We start from the raw sequence: 7443 nt of genomic DNA, 5'->3' as shown, positions 1-7443 counted from the left end.
CTTGGGAATTAAATTCTTAATAAAGACAACCTTACTTCATTCTGCAGTTTACTTCTCAAGTGTAGTTGGATTGGGGCTAAAGAAAATTCAGAAAAACGAGAAAAATAAGCATTTCATACAAAGACTAAATTATGGAACTACAAAATACACAATTTATGTTAAATATTGGTTGATGAAAACAGACTTGATATTAATACTGAATTAAATTATTAATTATTGACAAATCTACCATTTTGTAGTATCTTCTCTCTGATTCACTAGTTGATCAAGTTCTGGAAGAAAATTCAGAAAAAGAGAAAACAGAATTCAGACAACAGTAGCATTACATACAAAGGCAATTATTTTTGATTTAAGAACAATAGCTATGAGATCTGCCTGTTAATTAAATATTTGGAGTACTTGACATTAATAATGAATTAAATAATTTATTAAAGAAATACCATTTTGTATTCTTTCTTCTCTTTAGTAGTTCTTGTGTCCTAAATAAAATTCAGCATAAAAATAAATAACAAATAGTATACACACACACATATAATCCAAGGGCCCTATTAGTAAGCTAAATGCACACGGGCAAGTGCATTTTTGCTATTTTACAAGGGTAAAATGGATTGTCTTAATAAGTTATGAGTCTGAGGGTAACGCACAAACTAATCAAGAGTTTCTCTTGCATGAAGAGTTTCAATTATTTAAACAGAGAAATTAGTATACGCAAAGACTGAACACTTACTCCAGAGAAGAAACAAATCTGCTCATACGCACCACCAATGTGCCTGAACATATCTTTTTTTAGTCCAGCACACCCATGGGAGACAAATACATGCATAAATGCATTTGATAGTTAAATGACGTACGCTGGATGGGAAAATGCATCGACTCAACTCTGGCAAACACACTTCCGCTGCATTGAGCTGGGGTTTGACAGGACTCTAAGACTGTGAGTAAAAATCTATTTGCCATTTGTAACAATACATTTTTTTCCATAACAAATTATATTTTCATTGTGGTTGCACTGCTGCAACTCCTTGAAGACTCATAAGGCAGACACTGAAACTGAAATCTGCCAAAAACTGCACTCATTTGATAATGGATCATAGATTGATATTCAACAAAATACACAACATTCAGAAAGAAAAAATGTTTGTGTGTGTGTGTGTATATATATATAATATATATATAAAATAACACTTTCCAGATTTTACTCTGTTCTTCTGGAGCAAACACAGCTAACAAGTATTCCAGCAATCACACTGAGCACAACAGCTACTGAAATCAGGATGATTGATGTCCTCCAAGAACTAAACCTTTTACCTACAAAAACAACAATTGAACACATTGTGTTTATCATGGTTAATTCAAATGTAGGAATATGAATTAATAGTCAATTGTGAATAGTACTGTATACAGTGTGGTATTTTTAAAAATGGATCAAACCTTTATCAGAGTTCCTTTGTCTTGTCAACTACTGATATACACATTAAAATGTATTGTTGATAATGATAATAATAATGATGATTTACCACATTAAAATACCATGAGAAGATGCAAACAAAATATAGTAAATAGAGGTCAGGACTTACTGTGTGATAATCTGTGTCTCCTGGTACGTGATGTCTCAGTCTGACTCTGCAGTGAATCTTGTCGTTTCTGTGACGTACAGTGATGGTTTGTTTCACACTGAATCCTTTGGGTTTGTGTGTCACTCAGTTTCTGAATCAAACTGACTCTTCTGTTCAGCCACTCAAGAACAGGCTCAGATACCAGCCTTCAGATTCACACTGTAGATGAAGTCCTCCTGAATGATCAAACCCATCTACAGTGATCACCGGGAGTTCCTACAACTACAGATCAACATCAAACACTGATTGAGTAAATTAAACAATATCATAAAACAAATATATACACTAAATTAATTATGAATAATGTTTCATTTTACTGGCTTACCTACCTTCAACTCTGACATTAACAGTTGCATCATCGCTCCAGGATTTGGACTGAATAAAATGATTTTGTAACGCCTTTCATCAGAGACTGACTGATGAGAGTTTGGAGTGATGGTCTCCTCTCTGTAGTTCTTGATGATTCAGTTCTTGTTCTCCTCTGTAGGATACAATTGGCTCTGTGTTTCTGTCTTCATGATCCTCAGAGATGCACTAGTTGTGAGTCTTTCTCAGGTCAGATCTAAACTACTCCACTCTCATGTCCTCAACACTGATGCTGGGTTTGACTGAACAGGCAGAATCACATCTTCACCAGCTACAAGTAAAAACAGCATCTGCAGGACTCAACTACTTGCATTGCTCTGTAAAAGAGAAAGAGAGCAGGCAGAAACAGATTTTGCTGAGTCTGAAGCTGCCTCTGTGTCTCTACTAAAATATATAGTGGAGAAGCCATGAAACATGTATGTTAATTAAACAATCAACATGATTTTATATATATTTTGCATTAAGAGGGGTGCTATTAAGATTTCAGTGACGCTAAATGGTTGTAATCAGTGAGCTAATGGTGCTACCTTCTGCTATGAAAATATATATGAAGCTCCATTAGAATATCTAGTGCACCACATTACCAGCTTCTAAATTCATGAGTTGGCTGACACTAAACCAGAGACAGAAGCTGCTACAGTGTTGCAAGTAACCAATCAGAAACAAGTCTGAGGCAATATAGCTGTGAATCGAATCGCAATGAGGGTGGGCCCAGCCTAAAATGCATCTATCAAAATATGCACACATCTACACCTGCTTGAATACACACCACCGCTTAATCAGAGCACCCAGCAAGTATATCATCATAAGCAGGGCAGAATACGTAACACATAACGATACAATAGCATTAGCATGGTGGCTAATAATTGACACAGAGACACCCCAAAAGCACCAAATCAGCAGAACAGTAGCGTTGGCTGGTTATAGTCTGGCTCAGTGAAATAAACAACAGTGACTAGCCAACTAGAAAACGTAGATTTTGAATATACAGTAGAAGACAAGGCTTAGAGTATGATGGATTTGCAATGATTTTGTTGTAGTCCAACAACTAATCAGTCTCTTTCACATAGCAGGACAAAAAGCTTAGTCTTTGTGTCAACACAGCTCTGATTCGTTTTAACTTGATTTACAGTTGAAAACAATCTTTCACAGTTTTTGCAAGAAATTGGAGCATGGCACTGTGTCGTACTCTACCGCTCTTAAAACAAAGAAGCTGTCCCAGCAGGTACAGGCCATGGCCTCATTCGGCTGAGGATCTTGCAGGAGGTGAAATGTTTAATTATAGCCTATTCTCACACCAGCATTTTATATGGACTCAGAACTATGAAAAAGGATTATATGAAACATGGGAATCCAAATTAAATTATATTTAATTTATATTTGTATTTAAAGGTGCCATATGTAGTATTGACATTGAGGTATTTTAATAGGTAATTAGTGTATTGCTCAACGCTGGCAACTTCCTCTTTCATGATATCCTAAATCATAATGTCATGCCTTTTCATCAAATCCTGTCAAAGCCATTACTTTATCAAGGTTATTCCTAGAGAGTCAGTCTCAAGTTGTGTATGGCCTGAGCCTTCAGAAAATCTTGGTCTCCAACATAGGACTCAAAAGTGTCAGCATCTTTATTTCACTGCACTTGGACCATGAGATCTATCCCACATCAGCAGGACCTACAAATTAGTTTTCCAAATTAGAGATGCAGGTGAGATCTTCTGACAAGAGTCAGACCCATTGTTCTGATTACCTGTTGAAATTTAAAGTGGGGAGTCTCTGACAGTTCATCTGACCAGGGAAACAGAGGTGGTTGGAAGCTGAGAACAAACTGGAAAGGAGGAGACCGATGGTTTACGGAGCGAATTCTGAACATACTCCACCTTGGTGATTAGGTAATTTACTCCATTTGTTCTGGTTCTGATGGCAGTACGTTCAGAGGAATCGGGTGGATTCCCCTGCTTCAGTCTCACAACCTGCCCATTAGCTTGGGATGATAACCAGAAGTTAAACTTCCATTGATGTTGAGATGTTGTTAATGCCGAAATGAGTAGAGGCTGCAAGGACGATGAGAAGATATTGCAAATTTGGCATTATTAACAAATTTACTGTGTCAGCGGAGAAGGCTTACCACCAGAAGTGTTCAGAGAGGAGTTGATGGTATCGCTGATAACCAGGGGATGACTCTGCATCCTTTCAATTTGGCGTGAGTAGGTATGCATGGAAAAGCTGGAGGGTTATCTTGGCATCAGACAGTATTGCTCCAATGCCCATGTTTCTGAAACATTGACCTCGACTATGAATTTGTGCTCAGGGTCTGCCTGAAGGATGGGGTGCCTGAAATGCCTCAGAAGTTGCTGACCAGGCTAAGTGTTGTCTCACCCTTGAGGAGTGCCTTGAGGTGTGCTTAAATTCTGAATGAACTGTCTTTAAAGGTTGGCAAACCCCAAGAATCGTTGGAGCTACTACTGTACTGGATTGTGGCCTTATGTGTTGAATGTGTCATTCGAGAGTGTCGAAGTAAATGAAGATGTCGTTCTGCGTAAACAACTACCCATCAGTTGAGCATGTCATGGAAGACAGTGTTGATGAAGGACTGAAGACATAAGGACTGTTAGGAGAGGCTTCTAATGGCATAACCAAATATTCATAGTGACTGGATGGTGGAGAAAGCTGTCTTCCTTTCATCTCCCCTCCCTGATGTGGATGAGGTTGTATGCTCTGCTGGAGATCGAGCTTGGTGAAGAACTTGACTGAACAGAGCATGGTCCTGGTAGTGGGAAGGATAACAGAACTTTATTGTGATGTCATGCGTCTGGTGACTGATTGGTGATTGTCTTGAAACACTCAAGTTCAGCTGATTAATACCCAAAATTATGGCTCCTGAACTTATCTTTCTCCTGAGGCTGCACACAACATATTTCAGTAAGCTGAAGGTGGAGGGGGAAAAGGGCCATGAGAGTATGACGCTTCATTCATACTCAAAGCCGGATGGCACTCTTGCACAGAAAGCAAAAATGTAATCATAGAAGTAATGTTTGATGTACCGAAACAGCAAATATGGATAAAGGTATGTTTAAAGGTTATATCTTGCAATAGCTGAAGGTAAACGCACTTAATAGTTATAGATCATCTTAGGAGCAGATGGATGCAATTACACAAAACTGAGGTATTTGACGATATTTTTTAGTTTATTACGCACAAAACTCAGCGACCATAGCAACCCAGATTATCGAGATTGATTTATTATTATTTTATTTTGAATTAATAACAACAAAACTAAGTGAAACTGATCACAACGCCTTACAGGGCACCAGCATCTGGGGATATCACTACAACTCGCTCACTGACTGAATTCTGCTCCCTGGTGAATTCTCTCATCAGAAACAACAAAGCTCAGTTAAGCATATGAATAGAAGAAGAAATTAATTTCACACTGTAAACATCATCACTGCCTTTAATGGAGTTTTGGAGAATGCTTGAACTCTGAATGATTTTTTAAAATTTACATTAAATACAAATGAATATTAAAAATATAAAAAAATACGGGTTCTTCTACATAGTTAATATCCATTTCTTGATATTCAGCTATTTTTAGCTTTTTTTATTATTTGCTTGTGATGACCTTTTTAGGTGTTTTGAAAGGTTCCATTAAATAAAATGTATTATTTATTATTACTTATTATTATCGATACAGGTGCAAAATTCATTTACTTACACGTATTTAAGAATCAATAGGATATAGTTGAAACATTTGGGAACACTTCAAATAACAGGCCTGCTTATTTCATTTATTATCCTCCTTTTTCTTGAGGTAAAATGGCTACCACCATTTGTGAATTCTGTGGGTATCATCCACATCCAGCTATTTTTTAGCTGTACAAAATAGTTTGTTTTACTGCTGATATTAGAATTTGGTGTGACTTATCACACGCTATTTTACTGTATTATCTTTCTATGAACACGTTATAACAGTGTATACCTATAGCGCTAATAAAACCAGAAGCCCTACGAAACAATGAAAGGTTAGATATACTGCATTCTAACTAACACACACAAATGTGCTACCAAAAATAATAAGTACATGATGCCAAGAGCCTGTTCTCCAACAAAACAGCCCTATAGGTAATTTGTGCAAGCACATTATTAAATACAATTTATTAATTACTACTTCGCCTCCCTAAACCATATTTTACTACGTAATTCATGCGAATGACTTCCATCCCTGCACTAACTCAAGCATAAAAATCGTGAGCAAAATCACAATTTATAGCAAAACTTTCATTTGCAAATGCCTCTCGTTTAAAAGGGCAAAATTGTAGCATAATAAGCTCTGATGGGCCGTATTTCAGGATTTGGACAAACGAGCTATACAGGCGTATAGAGGTTAGGGAGGACAGGTTGGATGCCTCTGACCCTAAATATTAAAAATTATTTTGTCAGATAAATGAAACATGGTGAAACATTCAATGAAAATTGTTATAGCACAGAATGACAGGGTGAAATGATTGAAGCATGGTAAAAGTAGGCTCAGATGAGAGTGCTCTCTCTTTCATTTACTGGTTACTGGTTTCTGAATCAGCTCTATGTGCGCCAATTTTAGCAGATCCTATTGTATTTCTTTTTAGGCCACAAATAGGGCTTCTAGTTTGCTTGGTACTGTTTGTATTGGTATTGATTTATGCAGCTAAAATATATTTTTGGGGAAAACATCAGAATGAAGCAGGAAGGGAGATGTCAGTGGAGTTTACAAATTAATATATTTATATCTGAAGCTAAACAAACATTTAGTAGCCAAATTGGGTAGTGAGTGGAACAGTTCATGTTAGGATCTGATTTTAAATAAACTACAGTTTAACTGGACAACGCACTCCAGCTCTGCACATGAGTTTTAAAAATTACCTGGATACTCTGAGTCGCCTGTAATCCCAATTTATAAGCACTGTGAGTCAAACAAATAAATCTTCCATCTTCAGACACAGACACTAAAAGAAAATATAACATTATAAACAGAAAGATGCATGTTTTCATGTGTTTTGGCCTCTACACATACATTAAAAATTATGGGCCAAATGCAATATTTAAAACAGGTCACACATCATCTACAAATACTGGGGTCCATGTATGATTTGATAGGTTTTCATATCATTTCTGATATAGTTTATAATAAATTGATCTTTTGTTGTTTATGCTATTTTACAGAAATGTATTATTTATGAAATCTGTTCATCTGCATGCAATCTGTTTATTGAAATGTCAGGCTATCTGTGTGGGTACTTAATAGACAGCGTGGAGCAGAAATGAAACATTACTTTTAAATATACAGCATCATCATTTTTCTTTCATACACTAAGCCTTTATTCCCAAAACTGTAATCCAGGATCAGCTGATTTCAGCTTATTTCGTTTCAAACTGAAAAACAAACTAATCAAAACATACATGGACGCAGGAGGTTAAACTAAGA

At 36.6% G+C, this 7443-nt stretch overlaps 1 pseudogene; it reads right to left on the bottom strand.

Moving 5' to 3' along the window:
- Positions 1–257: 257 nt before the first annotated feature.
- Positions 258–4171, bottom strand: LOC122333636 (annotated as a pseudogene).
- Between the last annotated feature and the right edge of the window lie 3272 nt (positions 4172–7443).

Source organism: Puntigrus tetrazona, chromosome 3 (genome assembly GCF_018831695.1).
Source record: "Puntigrus tetrazona isolate hp1 chromosome 3, ASM1883169v1, whole genome shotgun sequence".
In the NCBI taxonomy this organism is placed as follows: Eukaryota; Metazoa; Chordata; class Actinopteri; order Cypriniformes; family Cyprinidae; genus Puntigrus; species Puntigrus tetrazona.
Note: the sequence above shows the minus strand (reverse complement) of the source record. Positions and strands in the feature narration are given on the sequence as shown.